We start from the raw sequence: 13233 nt of genomic DNA on the forward strand, positions 1-13233 counted from the left end.
TCTCTTTTCCAAACTAAAACCTAATTCTTTCAGCCTTCCTTCATAGGTCATGTTCTCTAGACCTTTAATCATTCTTGTTGCTCTTCTTTGTACCCTCTCCAATTTCCCCACATCTTTCTTGAAATGCAGTGCCCAGAACTGGACACAATACTCCAGCTGAGGCCTAACCAGTGCAGAGTAGTGCGGAGAAATGATTTCTCGTGTCTTGCTCACAACACACCTGTTAATGCATCCCAGAATCATGTTTGCTTTTTTTGCAACAGCATCACACTGTTGACTCATATTTAGCTTGTGGTCCACTGTAACTCCTAGATCCCTTTCTGCCGCACTCCTTCCTAGATAGTCTCTTCCCATTCTGTATGTGTGAAACTGATTGTTCCTTCTTAAGTGGAGCACTTTGTATTTGTCTTTATTAAACTTCATCCTGTTTACCTCAGACCATTTCTCCAATTTGTCCAGATCATTTTGAATTTTGACCCTATCCTCCAAAGCAGTTTCAATCCCTCCCAGTTTGGTATCATCTGCAAACTTAATAAGCGTACTTTCTATGCCAATATCTAAATTGTTGATGAAGATATTGAACACAGCCAGTCCCAAAACAGACCCCTGCGGAACCCCACTTGTTATACCTTTCCAGCAGGATTGAAAAACATTAATAACTACTCTCTGAGTATGGTTATCCAGCCAGTTATGCACCCACCTTATAGTAGCCCCATCTAAGTTGTTTTTGCCTAGTTCATACGAGACCCTATCAAATGCCTTACTAAAGTCTAGGTATACCACATCCACCGCTTCTCCCTTATCCACAAGACTCGTTATCCTATCAAAGAAAGCTATCAGATTGGTTTGACATGATTTGTTCTTTACAAATCCATGCTGGCTATTCCCTATCACCTTACCACCTTCCAAGTGTTTGCAGATGATTTCCTTAATTACTTGCTCTATTATCTTCCCTGGCACAGGAGTTAAACTAACTGGTCTGTAGTTTCCTGGGTTGTTTTTATTTCCCTTTTTATAGATGGGCACTATATTTGCCCTTTTCCAGTCTTCTGGAATCTCTCCTGTCGCCCATGATTTTCCAAAGATAATAGCTAGAGGCTCAGATACCTCCTCTATTAGCTCCTTGAGTATTCTAGGATGCATTTCATCAGGCCCTGGTGACTTTCAGGCATCTAACTTTTCTAAGTGATTTTTAACTTGTTCTTTTGTTATTTTATCTTCCAAACCTACCCCCTCCCCATTAGCATTCACTATGTTAGGCATTCCTAAATGGGGATAATAGCATTAAGAGGGCCGTGTGCTGCTCAGGTATGTCAGTCATGGGGCTAGATAAGCCAATAATATGCTGTCTGGTAGAAATTATTTGTGGCCAAATACAACCTGTATGCAGGTGAACGTCTGAGAATTCCATTCTAGATGCTATTTCTTGGCCTTGTCGTCAACCTAACTGACTTGCAGGTAAAACATTTTGCACCCTCATAAGCCTGAATCCCATTTGCGAATTGTGAAAATGTGCTGCTGATGCACACAGCACCTGCATGCTGCTATTGCAGGCGAAATAGCCTTATTTAGGTGCAAAGCTTTGAAAATATAGGCCTTAATATCCGGTCACAGTCATAGACAACTATTGTAGAGTGTTTCTTCCATCTGCACTGGTCTAGAAGTACCAAAAGTTACCTAAATAAATTAGGGTTAGATTGTGCCTTGGGGCACAGCCTTGGGCTAGGTGAGGTGCATAAATCACCCCATCCCACCCAGTGACCAGGATGCCCCTCTGAGGCATAATTCCCTTCTTCTTTACTCTGGGGGTTCATAGATTTCAAGGCTAGAAGGGACTACTGTGATCATCTAGTCTTCTCTCTTGTCTAACACAGGCCATAAAACTTTCCCATAATGATTCCTAGAGCAGATCTTTTAGAAAAAACATCCAAACAATTTTAAAATTGCCTATGATGGAGAATGAACCATGATCCTTGGTAAATTGTTCCAATGGTTAATTGTCTTCACTGATAAAAAATTATACCTTATTTTTAGTCTGAATTGGTCTAGCTTCAACGTCCAGCCATTGGATCATGTTATACCTTTCTCTGCTAGACTGAAGAGCCCATTCAGAACAATGCTCCCCGTGTAGATAGATTGAGCTCCTTGAGGCTCCACTATAAGGCATGTTTCCTAACCTTTGAATCATTTTCATGGCTCTTCTCTGAATTGTCTCCAATTTTTCAACATTCTTATTAAAATGTTGGTAACAAATATGGATACAGTATTCTAGCAACAGTTGCATCAGTACCAATCACAGATGTAAAATAATCAATTTCTACTCAAGATCCTCCTCTTTATGCATCCAAGGATTGCATTAGCCCTTTTAGCCATAGCCTTGCATCAGGAGCGCATGTTCAGCTGTTTATCCACTATGACCTCCAAATCCTTTTCAGAATCACTGCTTCCCTGGGTAGAGTCCTCCATCCTATAAGTATGGCCTACATTCTTTGTTCCTAGAGGTATATATTTAGCTGTATTAAAACACATATTGTTTGCTTGTGCCCAGTTGTGAGGACCAGAGCATGGCTAGTTAGGCCTAGTGGTCTGAGTTGGGAGCCAGGAACTAGAGTCAGAGTAGAAGTCAAGGATCAAAGCTACAGCTGGACTCAGGGACAGGGTGGAGGAGCAGGACCCTGGAGCAAGGCAGGAACTAGGAGAGGAGAAGGATCTGGGATAAAGAGAGCAGTAACAAGGAACAGGCTGGGAGGTAGGAATCAGGAGTCAGTAAGTAAGCAAATCCAAAATTGCAGGCATGCAGAGATTCAACTAACTGCTCAGACAACTTACTTGGCCTCCTCTGGCTTAAGTAGTGCATCCAAACCATTGGTGGGGCCAGATGTCATGCCCACTGAGGAGCTTCATTGATGGAGCCCTTGAAAAGCTAGGGCTCTTCTCCACTGATGGTGGTGGCTGGGGACCCTGAGACCCCCAGTTGTTCACAGCAGGTTACTAAATGATCCAGCAAAAAGAAGAACAGGAGTACTTGTGGCACCTTAGAGACTAACAAATTTATTAGAGCATAAGCTTTCGTGGACTACAGCCCACTTCTTCGGATGCATATCCAGATCACTCTTTAACAGTGACCTGTTGTCTTCTTTATTTAGTCCCCCCCGCCGCCCCTGGGTCATCTGCAAAGTTTATGAGTGATGTTTTAATATTTTCCCCCCAGTCATTGATAACAATGTTAAATAGCATAGGAGTAAGCACTATGGGACCCCCTCTAAAAACACAGCCACTTGATGATAATTCCCTGTTCCCAATTACATTTTGAGGCCTATCAGGATATGTCTACTCTACAATTAAAAACCCGCAGCTGGTCTGTGCCAGCTGACTTGGGCTCACAGGGACCAGGCTAAGGGGCTGTTTCATTGCAGTGTAGATGTTCAGGCTTGGGCTGGAGCCTGGGCTTAAGGAACCTGTGAGGTGGGAGGGTCCCAGAGTTCAGGCTGCAGCCCAAAGCCTGAATGTCTATACCGCAATGAAACAGCCCCTTTTCCCAAGTCCCACAAGCATGAGTCAGCTGGCATGGGCCAGCCCGGAGTATCTAATTGCAGTGTAGACGTACCCTCAGTTAGCCAGCTTTTAATCCATTTAATATGTGCCATGTTAATATTATATCCTTCTTGGTTGTTAATCAAAATGTCATGTAGTACCAAGTCAAGTGCCTTACTGAAGTCTGAATATATTAGATCATCACTATTACCTACATCAACCAAACTTGTAATCTCATTAAAAAAAGATAGCAAGTTAGTTTGACAAAATCTATTTTCCATAAACCCATGTTGATTGGCATTAATTATGTTACCCTCCTTTAATTCTTTATTAATTGAGGCCTGTGTCAACTGCTCCATTATCTGTCAGACTGACAGGCCTATAGTTACCGGGGTCATCCTATTTACCCTTTTTAAATATTGGTACAATGTTAGCTTTCTTCCAGTCTTCTGGACTTACACAGTGTTGCAAGACTTGTTGAAAAGCAATATTAATGGTCCAATGAGTCCCTCAACTTGCTTCCAAAGTGTTTTAAAAGAGCTGGCTATCTGGTCCTGCTGATTTAAAAATATTTAATGTTAGTAGCTCCTGTTTAACCTCCTCCTGAGGATTGTGGAGGTGAGGGTTAGTTAATTTGCTGTTGGTCTATAGCAGCAGTAAACTGATACTGCCTGTACTGGCTTGACTGTGTTGACTAGAAGTCCATTCCGTGTCATCCAGCAGTAGGTAGTGAGGATAAAATAGCAGGTCTGCAATGCATGCTTATTCCTGCGTGCCAGGACCTGAGACCTGGGGAGCTTGTTCGGGGGCTCTTCCTTCCCTGTATGGGTATGTAGCCCAAGTCATGATCTAGTCCTAAATTTGGGATATTGGGAACATTTCTCTTACCTGGAAGAAAATTAATTCTTGCCAAAGGCAGAGGATTCCCAGCTTTAACAATCAACTGACTCTTCTTTAAAAGTGACCTGACGCTCTACTCTTTTATCCTATGTGTATATTTGGGCAAATGCAGAATGTGCAAATTACATTTAATCAGATTTCCCCGATATTCAGTCTTTTTAATAAATATTCTTGAGCCAAGTTTCTGTAGCTGCCTGCTGAGAATTTAATTTAGTGCCATGTGTATCAATAGTCTTACCAGGCATTTCAGAGGTTTCATAAACATTATCCAGCCGTGACTGAAAAAAAAAATAGTTGAAGCCTATCTATCTTCTCAAGGAAACAATTGCTGCATGCATTTCCATAATATCCCCTTCTCCTGTGATAGCAAGGTCATAAGTATCTGGGGTGCTCTGGAAAGTAAATAGCTGGTAAATACACTTCTCCCAGCAGCAACTGCTGGTTCAGGAAGTTTGAAGCTGGCTGGGGAGCCCCAAGGACATGAACCAAGAGGCCAGAATTGTGGATGCTGATGGAGCTGCTAAAGCTTCTCTGCTATTGCTCTCATGACTGTGCTTCCCCATGAAACAAGAACACAATGTTCAAAGAGAAAAAATTTCAAAAGAAGCAGAGGTAGACAGTAGAGCCAAACTTGAAAGGGAAACACAGTAGAAAAGGATATACTGGCATAAAGCCCTGTTTCAACAGAACAGCTTAACAAACAGCCATCCGGCCTGCCCCCTGCCTCAGCTGTTTTCTCCTAACTTGCTTCTGGGCTTTTAAAGCCTGATTTGCAAATCATCAGCGTGCTCAGCGCACCTCGCTTGCCTGCATGATTACTGGCAATTCCAAATCTGCGAGGAGGTGACAATGACTGAGGTTTGCCATTGTGCGTGCATTTTTTGTGTGTGGCCCTGAGCTTCTGATGATGGTTTTTTTTTCATATCTATCTGAATTATTATTTCTCCAAATGCAGCAGAGAGCTCACTAGGATTATTATACAACATTTTTTTCTAAGAGTGACTTAGCCAAAGTATGATTTAACAATCTGTAACACACTTTAAATATAATGACAGGTTTCAGAGTAGCAGCCGTGTTAGTCTGTATCCGCAAAAAGAAGAACAGGAGTACTTGTGGCACCTTAGAGACTAACAAATTTGTTAGTCTCTAAGGTGCCACAAGTACTCCTGTTCTTCTTTTTTTAAATATAATATATCTCCTTTGCAAAACAAGGGAATATATACTAGTAATAGGATAAAAGTAATATGTGCCATTTGAATTAGAGGTAGGAACTGTGGATGTCGGCAGTCAATTATAGAGCTGTCACATGTTTACAATGAAACGTAAACCTGGGCTGAATGTGCATCTATAAATTTGCTTATTGTTTCTCTTACCCTAATCTCTGCCTGTCTGTTCTTGGATTGTGCAAACCTCAGAGAAGTGGGGTATTTGGAAAGCATGTAGGCCTAGATCCACAAAGGGACTTAGGCATTGAAATGCTGAGCATCCCAGTGCCTAACTTTTAGGCACATAGAAAATCATGGGAACAGCCCTGTGATCCACAAAGCTGAAGTTAGGCACTAGTCTCCCTGTACAGTGAATGGGGGGATAGCATGCTAGGCAGGTAGTCACCTAAGCTAGCCAATGGGAGATGCAAATAAAAAGTGTGTGCAAAGCCCCATCTCTCTTAGAGATAGGTGCCTAAGTCCAGGCTGCAGAGAGGTGCCTATCTCTGCTGGTTTGATTAAAACCTGTTGGAGTCAAGTGGCTTAGGTGCCTAATGCATTGCTTGCAGACATGATTTAGCCACCTGTCATGCTCCACCAAAAGAGCTGGCGGAGGAGTCATAGAATCATAGAATATCAGGGTTGGAAGGGACCTCAAAGCAGGACCAATCCCTAACTAAATAATCCCAGCCAGGGCTTTGTCAAGCCTGACCTTAAAAACCTCTAAGGAAGGTTGGCCACAACTTAGGCAGACAAATGTCAGTCCTCCCTCCGTTTATGAATCACTCTGGGGCTCAGACAGGAGCTAGGCATCTAGATGCCTAGAAGGAGGAAGCAGTGCACATGTCCAGAGGCCGAAACTTAGGTGCTGAGGGAACTTTTACCCTGAAAATTTAGGTGCTGAATGGATTTAGATACCTAGACAGCTTGGTGCAAGTTTTATGGATTGGAGGGGAGACAAAACTGGGATGTAGGCACCTGAATCTGGGGGTTAGGTGCCTAAGTACCTTGGTGGATCTGGGCCTTAGTACACTGTGGTGCTGCTGTAAAAGGAGCCTTTAATAAGGGCAGCTCAATTTGCATATATTTCAAGCATGCCTGTCCTGAGCCTGACTTCTCACAAACCACAGGATCATCTTTAAGTGTCTGTCCATTTGTAAGCTGTTCATTGCTATAGAACATAGGCCTCATGCAGAGCTTGGTAAAATTCAGTGGTTTCAATTTTGAATGGTTTGAAATTTACACTCAAAACAAAACCCAGGGGCAAAACAAAGACAAGGCTTCTCTAAAAAACCTAGCAACTGTGTGACATAGAGCTGCAGGCTAACAGGTGAGCTAGCCTTCTGATCACTTAGGCACCAATTAGTTCCCCTGGAGAAGGCTGAGTGGGGAATATGTGACTAATTAGCTGACCAGTCTGGGGTCTGACAAACCAATTAGCCATCAGCTGAGGGCTATAAAAGACTACACAGGACAGAAGTAAAGGGAGAGAGGATTGGGTTGGCTGAGCTCAATATGCTCTGAGATCCCAGGGGAAGGAGTCTCTGGCCCTGTGGGAAAGGGCAAGAAACCACTGTAAATACTTGGCTGCGCAAGAATGTATTGAGATTGGTGGTGGGAATATAAATAAATAATGTGGAGGTGCCATTCATTGGAGAGGCTGAGACATTTCTGGGCATGAGTGGGCGTGGGTGGACAGGCAGGCACATCTACGTTTTCACAGCTCTAGTAAATGGTACATTTATAGAAAGGTACGTGGGGGGCAGATACATGAGATGTATTTATCACCCCCTGTGCATTAGGCTGAAAGTGGACTAAGTAATGATTTCAAGCTTATTCCTTATTTCCTTTCACTAACTGTAAGTCACATTAATCCCCTTACTCATGTTGAGCAGTATCTTTAGTCTGCCAAGGAAGGTATAACTCGGTGTTAGTAAGGATGGCAGAATGTATCCCCATGTGAGTGCATGGAACAGTGTGTCAGCGAGGGGAAAAGACATTGTATAGTATCCAAAAAAATTCCCTAAACCACCAAGCAAGCAAAAATGACAGGCAGTGATCACATGTGTGTTGCTAATAAATGATTCCATATGGCATGACTGAGAATCTGAATTTGTATCAGCGATTTTCACTGGCTGTTAGCGGATTGTAAACTGATGGTGCATAGTATCCTTGACTTTTGTCCAATATTAGTTACAAATGGACAAAGTGCCTTTTTAGTTCCAATATTTGATCATTTTAGTGCCTTTTATTTAAGGATCTCAAAACACTATGAAAACCATGAACTTATAATGACAAGCCAGGTTCACTCCCCGCAGACAACCCAACTAGGGTGTTGTTACAACTGCACAAACACTATTGAATTAACCCTTATACCATGTCCGAGAGGAAAGTGGTATTAGTTTCCCTATCTGATTAATGATCCAGAGTACTTAACTTATGTCCACAAGGACAGGCTGTGTTCCAGACTGTCTGAAGGGCAACCTACCTTCTGAGAGTGCAGCTCTACACCTCAATTTTTACCAAGCGTAGAGCCCTAAACCCTAACTTCGAGACCTGTGTTTTAACCATCATGTTATTCTTCTTTAAGTCCCTGAACCTGCCATCAATGAAGTCACCATCCGAACTTCAATAATTTCAATGGTGCATAATTGGGCCTATTCTAGAAAATATCAATTGTTGGATAAATGTAACACACTTGTGCAATAACTCCTCAGGGTGTCGTGTCAAAGTTAAGTAAATTTTTTATGAAGAAATTAAGAAAATATCCTTTAAATAATTCAGAAGAGCCCATTTAACTTGCAATAGACTGAATGGATAAATGCTCTGGCATCAGTCACCAAAACATATTGCAACTCTGTGAAGCTATAAATTATTTGAATGATCAAATTGGTTTTTTAAATTATCCATCTTGGGACGTTCGGATTTAACATTATTCTGTGAGTTACAAATAAATAATTGTATAGTGTAAAGCCCACATTTGCACACTTTTATGATGTATGTAACCTTGTTTTCTTTCCTCCAGTTTGCAGAAACCACAAACTTTGTTCTTTCTCCATCTGGCAGAAGATGCACCTGTGGGACTAATAACATACCCTGTAGGCCATATATGTCAGCTGTGTTATTTGTGTAGCCTCTGCTAGCAAAGTAGCTGAGTCTAATTATAAATTGATGATACCTGGGCATCAATGAATTATAGGACCGGAAGGGACCTTGAGAGGTCATCTAGTCCTGTCACCTGCACTCAAGGCAGGACTAAGTATTATCTAGACCATCCCTGACAGGTGTTTGTCTAACCTGCTCTTAAATATCTACAATTATGGAGATTCCACAACCTCCCTCAGCAATTTATTCCAGTGCTTAACTACCCTGACAGGAAGTTTTTCCTAATGTCCAACTTAATCTGCCTTTGCAGCAATTTAAGCCCATTGCTTCTTGTCCTATCTTCAGAGGTTAAGGAGAACAATTTTTCTCTCGCCTCCTTCTAACAACCCTTTATGTACTTGAAAACAGTTATCATGTCCCCCCTCAGTCTTCTCTTCTTCAAACTAAGCAAACCAATTTTTTCAATCTTTTCTGTAGTGTGATGGCAGTCATCCCTCCCCCTCAGACTCGGAGTGAGGCCACTCTCCTTCACTGCATCACAGTGGTCAAATTAATTAGATGGGGAATTAGCAAAGCACCAGTCTGTAGCCCTGGCCCTTTGGGCAGGGCCCAGCACCAATCAGTAGTCTCAAGGTCCTGGCTGTCTCGGCAGGGCAGAACAATAAGCCATTTAAAGGCTTTGACACTCTGGGCAGGGCTGAGCGATAGGCAGTCTATCACCCAGATTTTGGGCTGGGGAAGACAACAAACACACACAGTCAGGCTCAGCCCTTTGGGTAGGGCCAAGCAACAGCAGTCTAAAGCCTAGCTCTCCAGACGGGCAGACAGCAAACAAACACAGGCCGTTTGACCTAAGGTAAATAGGCTGCCACCCCAGGGGTGAGATTGGCAGCAGAGGTAGGAGGACCCAGGCTCACCCTACTCCACCAGGTCCCAGGCCATGGCACTAACAGTGTCAGGGAACCCCACCACTGGGTTGGCAGGGATCCTGCCAAAACACGCTGATTGCGCTCTGACAGCAAAACCAGACTAAAGTCTGGTTTCCCTTGGCTACTTCCTACCACAGTCCAGGGATAGGACTCCGTAGACCATGGGTCCTCCATCTCCTTGCGGTACTCAGCAGTAGGCAGGCCTAGCAGATCCTTGGGTTACTCATCAGATGGCAGTCCCAGCAGTTCCTCGGAGTCCTCCTCCATAGGCAGGGGGTGGCATCACTCGGTCCAGGGGCTAGCAGCAAGGCAGAGGTGTCTGACTTCCCTGACTCTGGCTCAACTGAGCTGGATGCTCTGCCTCTTATACTTCCTCTTCCACCTCTGTTTCCAGCGCGAGGGGCAGGTCTGGCCTGGCTCAACCCCCCAGGACCCTCAGTCTTCAAGGGAGACCATTCCGTCTCACTACATTCCCTCATAGGTCATGTTTTCTAGACCTTTAATCATTTCAGTTGTTCTTCTCTAGACTGTCTCCAATTTGTCCACATCTTTCTTGAAATGTGGCACCCAGAACTAGACACAATACTCCAGTTGAGGCCTAATCAGCACGGAGTAGAGCAGAAGAATTATAGAAGAATTATAGAAGAATTGTGTCTTACTTATAACACTCCTGTTAATACATCCCAGAATGATGTTTGCTTATGCTACATTATCAACTGTTTGACCAAGGAGGAGTTTGTTAGCTAATGTTATTTGCTCATTATTTGTACTAGGGTAGCACCTAGAGTCCGAAACTATGGGGTCCTAAACCATTGTGCTGGCCACTGCACAGATATAAAAGTTCCTGCCCAGAGAGCTTAGAACCTAAATAGGAACAAGACAACTGAGGTGGAAGACAAAAGCGGCAGTAATAAATAAAAAAAGGTTGCTTATTATCAAATGTAATATGAATGGTTCAGAGGATTTTTTAATGAGAATAGTGACTCACTAAAGAGGCCAGCTGTCTAACTAGTGAAAATAGCTGTTAATTTCCTAAGACAAGTACACAGAAATGAAATGCAAACAAGGATTTCATCCCAATTTATCTCAACTCATCTATCTAGATTCTTATAATACATCCATAACTATAGGATCTGAGGAACTGCAGGCTTGATATGCAGAATCCTCTCTGGTGGTGTCCTAGCTGAGCTGAGAGAGTGCGTCTCCTTCTAAGAACATGAATTCCCACAACAGCTATTGTTCCAGTGGGACAATGAAGCTGCAAGAAAAAGGGAATGCTTAGGAGTGTGTAAAAAAGAATGCACCCATGAGCTAGGACTAGATTATGGAACTCATTCCACAAGAAAAAATAATGACCAGGAAGCTAACCACTTAGAACTAAATGGAAAAACTCCATTGCTTCAACCAAGTCTTCTCCCAATAACTTCTTCCCATATTCACTCACTTGCACATTCAAGCAAACAAAATAATCCTGTAAATTAAGCAAGCTATTTCTCCCTCTGTGTGAAAAGAAAGACAGACAGTTATGATTGTTAGTTCTGTCTTTAAACACTGAAGGGGCAGTTGAGGAGCTGCAAACACACACACACTTTGTGCTCTCATCACAACTTTATTTTTGATCTTTTTTGTTTTGTTTATCCCTTAATATAAAATAAATGCTATCCAGGGTATATGGAAAAACAGGGTAGGATGGGATGGGATAAGCAGCCCTGAATTAAGAGAGGATACCAAACATTGTTCATACAAAAGGACTCTTCTAAGAAGGATTTTGATAGAGCGTTAGTGTGAGACCTTGAAAGAAACTTGCTCTACAGTTCAAGAAAGCACCATTACAAACTTGCCACACGGAGGCAGGTCCCATCAACTGATAAAGATAATGCACCAGAAACACCGTTCAGCTTTGCCTTGCCAGTCGCCCAGGAAAGGCAATGACATTGGTTTACCACATTGGATTAAAGTGTTCTTGGCTTGGTACCAGCAATCTTATCTAATACTGATTGCATTATGCCCTCTACTCAACCCAGTCTATTCACTGTAAAGAGTTCAGCGCCAATATCAATAACGAGAGGCAGACGTTGGAGGCTGTATCTAGAATAAGCCACAAAGAGTCACTAACATTGGTCGAAACCTTCAATCCTTTATCTTAAAAAGCCTTGTCAGTGGTAAAAAAGGAAAAGAAATTGTGGCTGCTTAACGCTTGTTTGCTCTCCTAGGTCACGTGCCCTGCATTAAATTGTATTGCACTGAAGTAAGTTGGAGAAAGACTTGTCTCTTCACAAAAATGGGATGTGTATCTTATGAAGCTACCACAGTGAGCAGAATTCTAAATAGATAGAAATAAAGCATGTGCCTGATCTACTACTACAAGGAAAAACACTGGTGTGCGGTACAGCACTGACACTCTCCAGACCCCAAACTAGATAATTCCAAAGGTTGGGGAGGGAAGAGGAAAGTAATAATTCCCAGGAAATAATACTGTTGGACTAAATGGCTCAAGGAATTGGTTTCAATAACTTTATGTCTCAGATTAGTATCCCTATAAAAGTTTACTGATAAAATACTTCAAATGAGTAACTGAATCTTTGCTTTTTGCATTGCACATGATAAAATGAAGCATAGCATAGCGGGATATGTGGTATTGGGAACTGTGCCTTTAAGATCCGAGCTTCCCAGACAGAGAGTTTGGGTGGAGCGCTGGGAAGCCCTTGTTGTCATACACAGCCAGTTGGAACCAGACACTGAATAAAACAGGTATATTACAAGCAAGGTAAGCACTGAGTGATCACTGAACATCACATTGAGTAAGAAAGGAACTAAGAAAAACTCCGAGTGAAAGAATGGAGCAGTTAAACGTTCCAGCAGAGTTGAAACTCTCTGGACAACAGGAGATGTTTTAAACTGCACTTCACTCTATAACTGCAAGCAATGGGTGCCAGCAAAAAGGAAGGCAGCCAGAAGATAGCCTTATTTCTGACAAGAGGTGGTTCTGAAGCACTTGATGTGTTTAATAGTTTTCAGTTAACTCAGGCAGAGAAGGGTAACTATGAAACTGTAGTACAGTAGTACTGAGGAGTACCGCACTCCATGTAAAAGTGAAATGTGAGCAAAAGGGAATGCTTAGGATTTTTAAACAGATAATACAAAAAGAAGATGGAAGCCATAGAAAAGTTTGACTATCTAAGGGAGAAGAGCCAATCTTTCAGTTTTGGTTGGCTCACTGAGTCCTTGATAAGAGATTAGACTGCGAATGGCATCTGGAACAAAAACCTGAGAGAGAGACTACTGGAAGACCCACAATTGACTCTTAACAAAGCAATTAGAATTTTCTAAGCAAAGGAAGTCACTCAGTCCAGAATGAAGCTTATGGAGACTGGACAGTGCTCTGGCACTGTAGATATAACAGAGAAGCCAAAATACTACAAGAAAAAAGACCCGAGGCAGAAAAACATGCAAAGCTCAAAGTTGGAGTCCAGTAAAAACACCACATGGAGCTGCACACACTGTGGCAAACACCACAAGCCAAGGCACTGCTCCAAGAAAAGGGCCAGAGATATTTTTTA

The sequence above is a fragment of the Malaclemys terrapin genome, chromosome 1 (assembly GCF_027887155.1).
Source record: "Malaclemys terrapin pileata isolate rMalTer1 chromosome 1, rMalTer1.hap1, whole genome shotgun sequence".
Taxonomy (NCBI): Eukaryota; Metazoa; Chordata; order Testudines; family Emydidae; genus Malaclemys; species Malaclemys terrapin.